The sequence below is a fragment of the Rutidosis leptorrhynchoides genome, chromosome 2 (assembly GCF_046630445.1).
Source record: "Rutidosis leptorrhynchoides isolate AG116_Rl617_1_P2 chromosome 2, CSIRO_AGI_Rlap_v1, whole genome shotgun sequence".
NCBI lineage: Eukaryota > Viridiplantae > Streptophyta > Magnoliopsida > Asterales > Asteraceae > Rutidosis > Rutidosis leptorrhynchoides.
Window position 1 is genome coordinate 340458776 of NC_092334.1, and position 14311 is coordinate 340473086.

Here is a 14311-nt window from a genome sequence, read left to right on the forward strand (position 1 = left end):
ACATTAGAGATCCAAGCTTTCTAGCTTGAGGTTTCTATAAAAAGTTTGTTAAAAGATCAAGTTTATTAACTTATGATCTTCTTTAATTTGTTTTACTTCAATTTTGTAACTTGTGTTTTAATTAAATAAAGATACAAGCTTTCTAGCTTGAAGTCTCATAAGTATTGTTAAGAGATCCAATCTTTCTAGCTTAGGGTTTCATCATTTTGTTTGATCCAAGTTATGTAACTTATGGTCATCCAACTTGTTAAAACAAAAGCTCACTAGCTTATATTTTTTGTAAAAATCTAAGTTTTATAATTTAAGGTTTTGTAAAAGTTGAAAGTCTAAGTTCTATAACTTAGGGTTTCACCTAGAACATAAGATCTAGACTTTCTAGTCTAAGTTCTTCAATATTTAGCTAAGATCTAAGTTCTATAACTTAAAGTCTTGCTTGTTTGGTTTGAATCCAAGTTTGTAGCTTTAAATTTCAAATAGAACTTGTACTTGTGTCGAAACAAAGAACTTGATGTAACTTTGGTTCATCATCCTTCTAAAACTCTTAAATGAGTTGTAAATCTATTCTTAGTCTTGATATTTTGTGTTGATGGTTAAAACTTGGTCAAAATGATGCTAAAACATCAAAGAGTTGTACACTTAAGGCTTATATGCATCAAGGATGAGAACCGTGATAAGCATTAAACACCAAGAAACCCACCGGAGCACTTGTATCTGTTTTTCAGGGTCTGATCTGACTCCTGGAGCTTCTGGAAAATTTATTTTCAGAAAGTTCGGGATGTGTAGATGACTTTTCGTTTAAGACTCGCCTAAATCCGATATACGGTTTAGGATTTATAGTCTTCCGAAATTCACTACGCCTTCGTAACGACGTGCTGAAATTTATGACCTACTCGCGCTTTGATCTTCGCCACGGTCAAACGACATCGAGTTAGGATCTGAATTTCGGATAGTGGTAAGAGGACTCACAAACAGAGCTTTGCCCCTGGCCGCGCATCATTTCTGTTTGTGTAGAGGTCGTAGCGGTTGTTCGAATTCAGCTTTTTGATTCAACCTCTATTCTTGTTGAAAACTTACTCTATCTTTTACGTATGATGATAATGATTATACTTAAGACTTAACTTACTTACTTTTAAACTTTTTGGGATGATTTACTGACTTAGTAACCTTTGACTTAGGTTGAGTTCCTTTTATATCGACTTACTACTTGCTTACATTTTCGTATCGACTTTACCTTACATCCACTGTGAGTTATAGCTCCCGTTTTACTTTAACTATTTTTGGGACTGAGAATACATGCGCTTTTTATGTTTTACGTTCTAGACACGAGTACTTTAACTTTATATATGTGTGGGTGACATAACGGCACAAATTTTCCCCTTAGCTCGGTAACGTTTAACTATTGGTTTATGAACCGGTAGACGCGAATCTTAGATATGGATCTATAGGGTTTGATATCCCCACTCGGGCTAGTCGCGCTAGCATTTAATGGGTGTTTAATACTTTATATGTTTTAACACACTCGTCAAGTGTACTTTTAGGGGGTGATATATTATATTTCTTTGTTAAGTTAGTTACCAAGCGACCACAATTAAGCATATACTTTTCATACTGTTTTGAATACAAAATCTCGTGGTATACATTACATTATTGTTTACAATAAAACTATAGCTCACCAACATTCGTGTTGAATTGTTAAAGCATGTTATTTCTCAGGTGCTTAGACGAAATTGCTTCCGCTATAATAGACTTGTTGTGTTAGACTTCCGCTGTACTCTGCATTGTTAGAGATGTCTACTAGTCATGGACTTTTTATTTTGCATTCACTACTTATGTTATATTCGAACCATGGTTTGTAATGACCTAAGTGTCACGTACTATTGTTAATTCTTTCTATTCGTAGAAGCACGTTACTTTTGTAAAACATTCGTCGTTGGGAAAATGTTATCTTTTTATGAATGCAAAACCTTGTTTTAAAACAGCATATAGTGTTATACCGTGTAATGGACATATTGTTGATGATCCGTACCATGATGGTTTTGGACGGGGCATCACATTTGGTATCAGAGCATTGGTTGTAGGGAATGAGTATGCATTAGTGTGTCTTGACCGAGTCGATTAGGATTCACTAATAGGACTAATCTACAACTTGATCGTTTACTTGTTTCTGCGGAACTACTTGAAATGTCCCGTTCATATTGATTATAAACGTTCCATATTAATTGATTTCGTTGCGAGGTTTTGACCTCTATATGAGACGTTTTTCAAAGACTGCATTCATTTTTAAAACAACCATAACCTTTATTTTATCAATAAAGGTTTTAAAAGCATTACGTAGATTATCAAATAATGATAATCTAAAATATACTGTTTACACATGACCATTACATAATGGTTTACAATAGAAATATATTACATCGACATATGTTTCTTGAATGCAGTTTTTACACAATATCATAAAAACATGGACTCCAAATCTTGTCCTTATTTTAGTATGCAACAGCGGAAGCTCTTAGTATTCACCTGAGAATAAACATGCTTTAAACGTCAACAAAAATGTTGGTGAGTTATAGGTTTAACCTATATATATTAAATCGTAACAATAGACCACAAGATTTTATATTTCAATACACATCCCATACATAGAGATAAAAATCATTCATATGGTGAACACCTGGTAACCGACATTAACAAGATGCATATATAAGAATATCCCCATCATTCCGGGACACCCTTCGGATATGATATAAATTTCGAAGTACTAAAGCATCCGGTACTTTGGATGGGGTTTGTTAGGCCCAATAGATCTATCTTTAGGATTCGCGTCAATTAGGGTCTCTGTTCCCTAATTCTTAGATTACCAGACTTAATAAAAAGGGGCATATTCGATTTCGATAATTCAACCATAGAATGTAGTTTCACGTACTTGTGTCTATTTTGTAAATCATTTATAAAACCTGCATGTATTCTCATCCCAAAAATATTAGATTTTAAAAGTGGGACTATAACTCACTTTCACGGATATTTCCTTCCTCGGAAATAAGACTTGGCACGGATGGATTCACGAACCTATACAAATATGTACATATATATATCAAAGTATGATCAAAATATAATTACAACCATTTTTATTATGTTTTAAAGATATGAGTGTATTAAGTCAGCTGTCCTCGTTAGTAACCTACAACTAGTTGTCCACAGTTAGATGTACAGAAATAAATCGATATATATTATCTTGAATCAATCCACGACCCAGTGTATACACGTCTCAGGCTAGATCACAACTCAAAGTATATATATATTTTTGGAATCAACCTCAACCATGTATAGCTAACTCCAACATTACTGCATATAGAGTGTCTATGGTTGTTCCAAATAATATATATACATGGGTCGATATGATATGTCAAAACATTTGCATACGTGTCTATGGTATCCCAAGATTACATAATATATTAGAATACATGTATAATACAATATAAGTTAGCTAGGATATGATTTGTATAGATTTGTTAAACATTTCCCGTAGATAAAAAGATCAAAAATATCCAATCTTGTTTTACCCATAACTTCTTCATTTTAAATCCGTTTTGAGTGAATCAAATTGCTATGGTTTCATATTGAACTCTAATTTAAGAATCAAAACAGAAAAAGTATAGGTTTATAGTAGGAAATTTAAGTTATATGTCAATTACTAAAGAGGTAGTCATTTCCGTCGAAAGAACGACATCTTGATGACCATTTTGAAAAACATACTTTCACTTTGAGTTTAACCAAGATTTTTGGATATAGTTTCATGTTCATATGAAAAATCATTTTCCCAGAAGAACAACTTTTAAATCAAAGTTTATCATAGTTTTTAATTATCCAAACCAAAACAGCCCCCGGTTTCACTACGACGGCGTATATCCGATTTTATGGTGTTCATCGTGTTTCCAGGTTTTAAATCATTAAGTTAGCATATCATATAGATATAGAACATGTGTTTAGTTGATTTTAAAAGTCAAGTTAGAAGGATTAACTTTTGTTTGCGAACAAGTTTAGAATTAACTAAACTATGTTCTAGTGATTACAAGTTTAAACCTTCGAATAAGATAGCTTTATATGTATGAATTGAATGATGTTATGAACATCATTACTACCTCAAGTTTTCTGGATAAAACTACTGGAAATGAGAAAAATGGATCTAGCTTCAAAGGATCCTTGGATGGCTTGAAAGTTCTTGAAGCAGAATCATGACACGAAAACAGTTCAAGTAAGATTTTCACTCGAAATAAGATTGTTATAGTTGTAGAAATTGAATCAAAGTTTGAATATGAATATTACCTTGAATTATAAAGATAACCTACTGTAAATAAAAAAGGTTCCTTGATCTTAGATGATTACTTGGAATGGATTAGAAAGCTTGGAAGTAAACTTGCAAACTTGGTAGTATTCTTGATTTTTATGAAACTATACTTATGGAATTTATGAAGAACACTTAGAACTTGAAGATGGAACTTGAGAGAGATCAATTAGATGAAGAAAATTGAAGAATGAAAGTGTTTGTAGGTGTTTTTGGTCATTGGTATATGGATTAGATATAAAGGATATGTAATTTTGTTTTCATGTAAATAAGTCATGAATGATTGCTAATATTTTTGTAATTTTATGAGATATTTCATGCTAGTTGCCAAATGATGGTTCCCACATGTGTTAGGTGACTCACATGGGATTCTAAGAGCTGATAATTGGAGTGTATGTACCAATAGTACATACATCTAAAAGCTGTGTATTGTACGAGTACGAATACGGGTGCATACGAGTAGAATTGTTGATGAAACTAAACGAGGATGTAATTGTAAGAATTTTTGTTAAGTAGAAGTACTTTGTTATGTGTCTTGAAGTATTTCAAAAGTGTAAGAATACATATCAAAACACAACATGTATATACATTCTAATGGAGTCGTTAAGTCTTCGTTAGTCATTACATGTAAGTGTTGTTTTGAAACCTTTAAGTTAACGATCTCAATTAATGTTGTTAACCCAATGTTTATTATATCAAATGAGATGTTAAATTATTATATTATCATGATATTATGATGTATGAATATCTCTTAATATGATATATACATTAAAATATCGTTACAACGATAATCGTTACATATAAGTCTCGTTTCGTAATTCTTGAGTTAGTAGTCTTGTTTTTACATATGTAGTTCATTGTTAACACACTTAATGATATATTTAAATATCATTTTATCATGTTAAATATAGTGTATCAATATCTTAATATGATACATATGTATTTAGTAGACGTTATCATAACGATAATCGTTATATATATCATTTCGAGTTTCTTAACTTAGTAATCTCATTTCTTATGTATATCACACATTGTTAATATATTTAGTGAGATACTTACTCATCATAATCTTATGTTAGCCATATATATATATGTCTATATATACCACAACATGTAGTTTTTACAATTTTGTAACGTTCGTGAATCGCCGGTCAACTTGGGTGATCAATTGTCTATATGAAACTTATTTCATTTAATCAAGTCTTAACAAGTTTGATTGCTTAACACGTTGGAAACATTTAGTCATGTAAATATCAATCTCAATTAATATATATAAACATGGAAAATTTCGGGTCACTACAGTACCTACCCGTTAAATAAATTTCGTCCCGAAATTTTAAGCTGTTGAAGGTGTTGATGAATCTTCTGGAAATAGATGCTGGTATTTCTTCTTCATCTGATCTTCACACTCCCAGGTGAACTCGGGTCCTCTACAAGCATTCCATTGAACCTTAACAATCAGTATCTTGTTTTGCTTAAGTCTCTTAACCTCACGATCAATTATTTCGACGGGTTCTTCAATGAATTGAAGTTTTTCATTGATTTGGATTTCGTCCAATGGAATAGTGAGATCTTCTTTAGCAAAACATTTCTTCAAATTCGAGACGTGGAAAGTGTTATGTACAGCCACGAGTTGTTGAGGTAGCTCCAGTTGGTAAGCTACTGGTCCGACACGATTTATAATCTTGAATGGTCCAATGTACCTTGGATTTAGTTTCCCCTGTTTACCAAATCGAACAACGCCTTTCCAAGGTGAAACCTTAAGCATGACCATTTCTCCAATTTCAAACTCTATATCTTTTATTTTATTGTACGTGTAGCTCTTTTGTCGACTCTGGGCGGTTTTCAATCGTTGTTGAATTTGGATGATTTTCTCGGTAGTTTCTTGTATTATCTCCGGACCCGTAATCTGTCTATCCCCCACTTCATTCCAACAAATCGGAGACCTGCACTTTCTACCATAAAGTGCCTCAAACGGCGCCAACTCAATACTAGAATGATAACTGTTGTTGTAGAAAAATTCTGCTAACGGTAGGTGTCGATCCCAACTGTTTTCGAAATCAATAACACATGCTCGTAGCATGTCTTCAAGCGTTTGTATCGTCCTTTCGCTCTGCCCATCAGTTTGTGGATGATAGGCAGTACTCATGTCTAGACGAGTCCCCAATGCTTGTTGCAACGTCTGCCAGAACCTTGAAACAAATCTACCATCTCTATCAGAGATAATAGAGATGGGTATTCCATATCTGGAGACAACCTCCTTCAAATACAATCGCGCCAACTTCTCCATTTTTTCATCTTCTCTCATTGGCAGGAAGTGTGCTGACTTGGTGAGACGATCAACTATTACCCAAATAGTATCATAACCACTTGCAATCCTTGGCAATTTAGTAATGAAATCCATGGTAATGTTTTTACATTTCCATTCCGGGATTTCAGGTTATTGTAGTAGACCTGATGGTTTCTGATGTTCAGCTTTGACCTTAGAACACGTCAAACATTCTCCCACATATTTAGCAATATCGGCTTTCATACCCGGCCACCAAAAGTGTTTCTTGAAATATTTATACATCTTCCCCGCTCCGGGATGTATTGAATATCTGATTTTATGTGCTTCTTTAAGTACCATTTCTCTCACATCTCCAAACCTTGGTACCCAAATTCTATCAGCCCTATATCGGGTTCTGTCTTCCCGAATATTAAGATGTTTTTCTGATCCTTTGGGTATCTCATTCTTCAACTTTCCTTCTTTTACAACCCCCTGTTGTGCCTCCTTTATTTGAGTAGTAAGGTTAGTACGAATAATTATATTCATAGCTTTTACACGTATAGGTTCTCTATCCTTTCTACTCAAAGCGTCGGCTACCACATTCGCCTTCCCCAGGTGGTATCGAATCTCAAAATCATAATCATTCAATAGTTCAATCCACATGCGTTGTCTCATATTCAGTTGCTTCTGATTAAATATAAGTTGGAGACTTTTGTGGTCGATATATATAATACTTTTGACCCCATATAAATAATGCCTCCAAGTCTTTAATGCAAAAACAACAGCACCCAATTCCAAATCGTGAGTTGTATAATTTTGCTCGTGAATCTTCAATTGTCTAGACACATAAGCAATCACCTTCGTTCGTTGCATTAATACACAACTGAGACCTTGCTTTGATGCATCACAATAAATCACAAAATCATCATTCCCTTCAGGCAATGAAAATATATGTGTCGTAGTTAGCTTTTTCTTCAATAACTGAAACGCCTTCTCTTGTTCATCCTTAAATTCAAATTTCTTCCCTTTATGCGTTAATGCAGTAAAGGGTTTTGCTATTTTGGTGAAATCTTGGATGAATCTTCTGTAGTAACCAGCCAATCCTAAAAATTGACGTATATGCTTCGGAGTTTTTGGGGTTTCCCACTTTTCAACGATTTCGATCTTTGCTGGGTCCACCTGGATACCTTCTTTGTTCACTATGTGACCGAGGAATTGAACTTCTTCCAACCAAAATGCACACTTTGAAAACTTAGCGTACAGTTTTTCTTTCCTCAATACTTCTAGCACTTTTCTCAAATGTTCTTCGTGCTCTTGATCATTCTTTGAGTAAATAAGTATGTCATCGATGAAAACAATGACAAACTTGTCAAAATATGGCCCACACACTCGGTTCATAAGGTCCATAAACACAGCTGGTGCGTTAGTCAATCCAAACGGCATAACCATAAACTCGTAATGACCATAACGCATCCTAAAAGCAGTTTTTGGAATATCATACTCCTTTACTCGCATTTGATGATATCCATAACGTAAATTGATTTTCGAATAAACTGACGAGCCTTGTAGTTGATCAAATAAGTCGTCAATTCTCGGCAGTGGATAATGGTTTTTGATGGTAAGTTTATTCAACTCTCTGTAGTCAATACACAACCTAAATGTACCATCCTTCTTCTTGACAAAAAAAACAGGAGCTCCCCATGGTGATGTGCTTGGTCGAATGAAACCACGTTCTAATAGTTCTTGCAGTTGGCTTTGCAGTTCTTTCATCTCGCTGGGTGAGAGTCTGTAAGGAGCACGAGCTATTGGTGCAGCTCCTGGTACAAGATCTATTTGAAATTCAACAGATCGATGTGGAGGTAGTCTCGGTAATTCTTTCGAAAATACATCGGGAAATTCTTTTGCGACTCGAACATCATTGATGCTCTTTTCTTCAGTTTGTACTTTCTCGATGTGTACTACAACAGCATTGCAACCTTTTCTTATTAGTTTTTGTGCCTTCAAATTACTAATAAGATGTAGCTTCATGTTTCCCTTTTCTCCGTACACCATTAAGGGTTCTCCTTCTTCTCGTACAATGCGAATTGCATTTTTGTAACATACGATCTCTGCTTTCATCTCCTTCAGCCAGTCCATGCCAACTATTACATCAAAACTCCCTAATTCTACTGGTATCAAATCAATCTTAAATATTTCGCTACCCAGTTTAATTTCTCGATTCCGGCATATATAATCTGCTGAAATTAATTTACCGTTTGCTAATTCGAGTAAAAATTTACTATCCAACGGCGTCAATGGACAACTTAATTTAGCAAAAAAATATCTACTCATATAGCTTCTATCCGCACCCGAATCAAATAAAACGTAAGCAGATTTATTGTCAATAAGAAACGTACCCGTAACAAGCTCCGGGTCTTCCTGTGCCTCTGCCGCATTAATATTGAAAACTCTTCCGTGGCCTTGTCCATTCGTGTTCTCCTGGTTCGGGAAATTTCTAATAATGTGGTCCAGTTTTCCACATTTATAACAAACTACATTGGCATAACTTGCTCCGACACTACTTGCTCCGCCATTACTCTTTCCAACACCATTTGTTCCTGTCGTTCTGTTAACCCCTGGTCCGTAGACCTCACACTTCGCCGCGCTATGACCATTTCTTTTACACTTGTTTCAAAATTTGGTGCAAAACCCCGAGTGATACTTTTCACACATTTGGCATAGCTGCTTCTGATTGTTGTTGTTGTTGCGGTTGTTATTGTTGTTGGGATGATTGTTGTAGTTGTTGTTATTGTTGTTGTGCCATTTGTTGTAGTTGTGATTGATGTTGCGATTGTTGGGATAGTTGTTGTTGTTTTGGTGACTCTTATCACCGTTTTCCTCCCTCTTTCTTTTGACTAGCTTCCCGTTGGCCTCTTCGGCCGCCTGTTCTTTAATTCTTCCCTCAATCTGGTTCACTAGTTTGTGAGCCATTCTACATGCCTTTTGTATGGAGGTAGACTCGTGTGAACTTATATCTTCTTGGATTCTATCCGGTAACCCTTTCACAAACGCGTCGATCTTCTCTTCCTCATCTTCGAACGCTCTCGGACACAATAGGCACAATTCTGTGAATCGTCTTTCGTACGAAGTAATATCGAATCCCTGTGTTCATAACCCTCTAAGTTCTGACTTGAGCTTATTGACCTCGGTTCTGGGACGATACTTCTCGTTCATCAAGTGCTTGAATGCTGACCACGGTAGCGTGTAAGTAGCATCTTGTCCCACTTGCTCTAGATAGGTATTCCACCATGTTAACGCAATACCTGTGAAGGTATGCGTAGCGTACTTCACTTTGTCTCCTTCAGCACACTTACTTATGGCAAACACCGATTCAACTTTTTTGGTCCACTTTTTCAATCCGATTGGTCCTTCGATCCCATCAAATTCTGAAGGTTTGCAGGCAGTGAATTCCTTGTAGGAGCATCCTACACGATTTCTTGCGCCATTAGCTGTATTGCTAGATTCAGAGTTATTGTTGGTATGTAGCGCGGCCTGTACTGCGGCTATGTTTGAAGCAAGAAAGGCACGAAATTCCTCTTCGCTCATATTTAAGGTGTGTCGAGTAGTCGGTGCCATTTCCTTCAAAATAGTCAAATGAAACAAGTTAATCATACAGAATATTAAGAGTAGTCAATAGTATCTCATAGCATAATATGAACTCATTTATAAAAGCTTTTTCTTCATATTAGCATTTTATAAGTTTAAATTCGGGTACTGCCTACCCGTTAAGTTCATACTTAGTAGCTAATATACAATTCAACTACTACAATTCCATATGAAAAACTGATTATAATAATATATCACATACAAATATTCTTCAAACTTACAACTTCGCTATATTACATATAACATGAAATATAGTACACTATGATACATGACAGTTTTGAAGATAAATCTAGTTAATACGCAAGTTGTTCAGCAAAGGAAATAAAGACACGTAATTCATAAGTCCAGAAACAAGTCATGCATTCTGGTTTTACTAAGACGACTTCCCATCCTTAGTCTTGTGGAAAATAACTGTTATGACCATTGGCTAGGCAGCATGTTGTAATGTCGTCAAAAGGACGAGGGTTTCGTAATGTCCAACAGCCCCGTAATAATCTAAAAACCTTGTTTCTCACCCCAACTACTGAATCCGTCACTTGTGGGAAGGTTTTATTTAAAAGCTACAATCCGATGTTCTTTTTCTCACTTTGGTAAGAAGCGAACATCACTAACCCGTAAGCATAACATGCTTCTTTATGTTGCATGTTAGAAGCTCTTTCTAATTCACGAAATCCTATGTTGGGATATGTTGAGTCAAAATAGGTTCTTAACCCGTAGCATAAAATTGCATTTGGATTCCACGCATTTAACGCTTTAAAGTTAACACGGCGTAACTTACGGTCTCTCCAATGTGATATACCCCACCTATCAAAGGAAAGCCTTTTATAAATTAAGGCATTTTTGGAAAGTCTTTCAAATGTTTGACAAGTTAATTTCGCCATAACTAAATGTGCTGATGAATTCTGACCGACTCTAGACAAGATTTCCTCAATCATATCCTCTGGTAGGTCTTCTAAAATATTCGGTTGTCTACCCTTAACATCCATTTTGTTTTTATACTGTAAAATAGACAAGGATTAGATTCGTAATAACAAACAATACAAGAAATTTTTACATAGAACATAAAAGTACAAGCACACTACAATACATTTATTACACAACATGCTCACACCCCTCTAATCTGAATCACTGGTTTCTTCTTCTTCAGACTTGGTTCTTTTTTCTAATCTTATAGGGATATATGATGTTCCTCTAATACGAGTCGTCGTTTTCCACATTGGTTTAGAAAAACCCGGTGGTTTAGAGGTTCCCGGGTTATTGTCACGATATTGAAAATACGGGTGTTGACGGTACATATAAAGTTCATCGGGGTCGGAATCAGATTTCTCTATTTTGATGCATTTTCCCTTATTATTTTCTTTTGCCTCATTAAATTGGGTCGGGGTAATTTCTATAACATCATCGGAATCCTCATCAGGATCCGATTCATCGGAAAATTGGTAATTTTCCCAATATTTTGCTTCCTTAGCGGAAACACCATTGACCATTATTAAATTTGGTCCATTGGTTGAGGATTTTCTTTTATTTGACCGGTTTTCTGTGGTTCCTACTATTTCCCCCTCCGGAACCTCTTCTTCTTCCGGTTCCTCTTCTTCCTGTTCCTCTTCTTCCGGTTCCGTTTCTTCTTCTTCCGGTTCTTCGGGAACTTGTGAATCTTGCCAATATATATTCGACTCTTCGTTATTATTAGGTGAGTCAATGGGATTTGTGCTAGAGGTACACATCTATCACAAAATATCAAACATGTTAAGAGATTAATATATCACATAATATTTACATGTTAATAATATATAGTTTCCAACAAAAATGTTAAGCAATCAATTTTAAAGAAAACACGGTCGAAGTCCAGACACACTAATGCATCCTAACAAACTCGATAAGACACACTAATGTAAATTTTCTGGTTCTCTAAGAGCAACGCTCGGATATCAACTGAAATGTCCCATTCATATTGATTATAAACGTTCCATATTAATTGATTTCGTTGCGAGGTTTTGACCTCTATATGAGACGGTTTTCAAAGACTGCATTCATTTTTAAAACAACCATAACCTTTATTTTATCAATAAAGGTTTTAAAAGCATTACGTAGATTATCAAATAATGATAATCTAAAATATACTGTTTACACATGACCATTACATAATGGTTTACAATAGAAATATATTACATCGACATATGTTTCTTGAATGCAGTTTTTACACAATATCATAAAAACATGGACTCAAAATCTTGTCCTTATTTTAGTATGCAACAGCGGAAGCTCTTAGTATTCACCTGAGAATAAACATGCTTTAAACGTTAACAAAAATGTTGGTGAGTTATAGGTTTAACCTATATATATTAAATCATAACAATAGACCACAAGATTTTATATTTCAATTCACATCCCATACATAGAGATAAAAATCATTCATATGGTGAACACCTGGTAACCGACATTAACAAGATGCATATATAAGAATATCCCCATCATTCCGGGACACCCTTCGGATATGATATAAATTTCGAAGTACTAAAGCATCCGGTACTTTGGATGGGATTTGTTAGGCCCAATAGATCTATCTTTAGGATTCGCGTCAATTAGGGTCTCCGTTCCCTAATTCTTAGATTACCAGACTTAATAAAAAGGGGCATATTCGATTTTGATAATTCAACCATAGAATGTAGTTTCACGTACTTGTGTCTATTTTGTAAATCATTTATAAAACCTGCATGTATTCTCATCCCAAAAATATTAGATTTTAAAAGTGGGACTATAACTCACTTTCACGGATATTTCCTTCCTCGGAAATAAGACTTGGCACGGATGGATTCACGAACCTATACAAATATGTACATATATATCAAAGTATGATCAAAATATAATTACAACCATTTTTATTATGTTTTAAAGATTTGAGTGTATTAAGTCAGCTGTCCTCGTTGGTAACCTACAACTAGTTGTCCACAGTTAGATGTACAGAAATAAATCGATATATATTATCTTGAATCAATCCACGACCCAGTGTATACACGTCTCAGGCTAGATCACAACTCAAAGTATATATATATTTTTGGAATCAACCTCAACCATGTATAGCTAACTCCAACATTACTGCATATAGAGTGTCTATGGTTGTTCCAAATAATATATATACATGGGTCGATATGATATGTCAAAACATTTGCATACGTGTCTATGGTATCCCAAGATTACATAATATATTAGAATACATGTATAATACAATATAAGTTAGCTAGGATATGATTTGTATAGATTTGTTAAACATTTCCCGTAGCTAAAAAGATCAAAAATATCCAATCTTGTTTTACCCATAACTTCTTCATTTTAAATCAGTTTTGAGTGAATCAAATTGCTATGGTTTCATATTGAACTCTAATTTAAGAATCCAAACAGAAAAAGTATAGGTTTATAGTTGGAAATTTAAGTTACATGTCAATTACTAAAGAGGTAGTCATTTTCGTCGAAAAAACGACATCTTGATGACCATTTTGAAAAACATACTTTCACTTTGAGTTTAATCAAGATTTTTGGATATAGTTTCATGTTCATATGAAAAATCATTTTCCCAGAAGAACAACTTTTAAATCAAAGTTTATCATAGTTTTTAATTATCCAAACCAAAACAGCCCCCGGTTTCACTACGACGGCGTATATCCGATTTTATGGTGATCATCGTGTTTCCAGGTTTTAAATCATTAAGTTAGCATATCATATAGATATAGAACATGTGTTTAGTTGATTTTAAAAGTCAAGTTAGAAGGATTAACTTTTGTTTGTGAACAAGTTTAGAATTAACTAAACTATGTTCTAGTGATTACAAGTTTAAACCTTCGAATAAGATAGCTTTATATGTATGAATCGAATGATGTTATGAACATCATTACTACCTCAATTTTTCTGGATAAAACTACTGGAAATTAGAAAAATGGATCTAGCTACAAAGGATCCATGGATGGCTTGAAAGTTCTTGAAGCAGAATCATGACACGAAAACAGTTCAAGTAAGATTTTCACTCGAAATAAGATTGTTATAGTTGTAGAAATTGAATC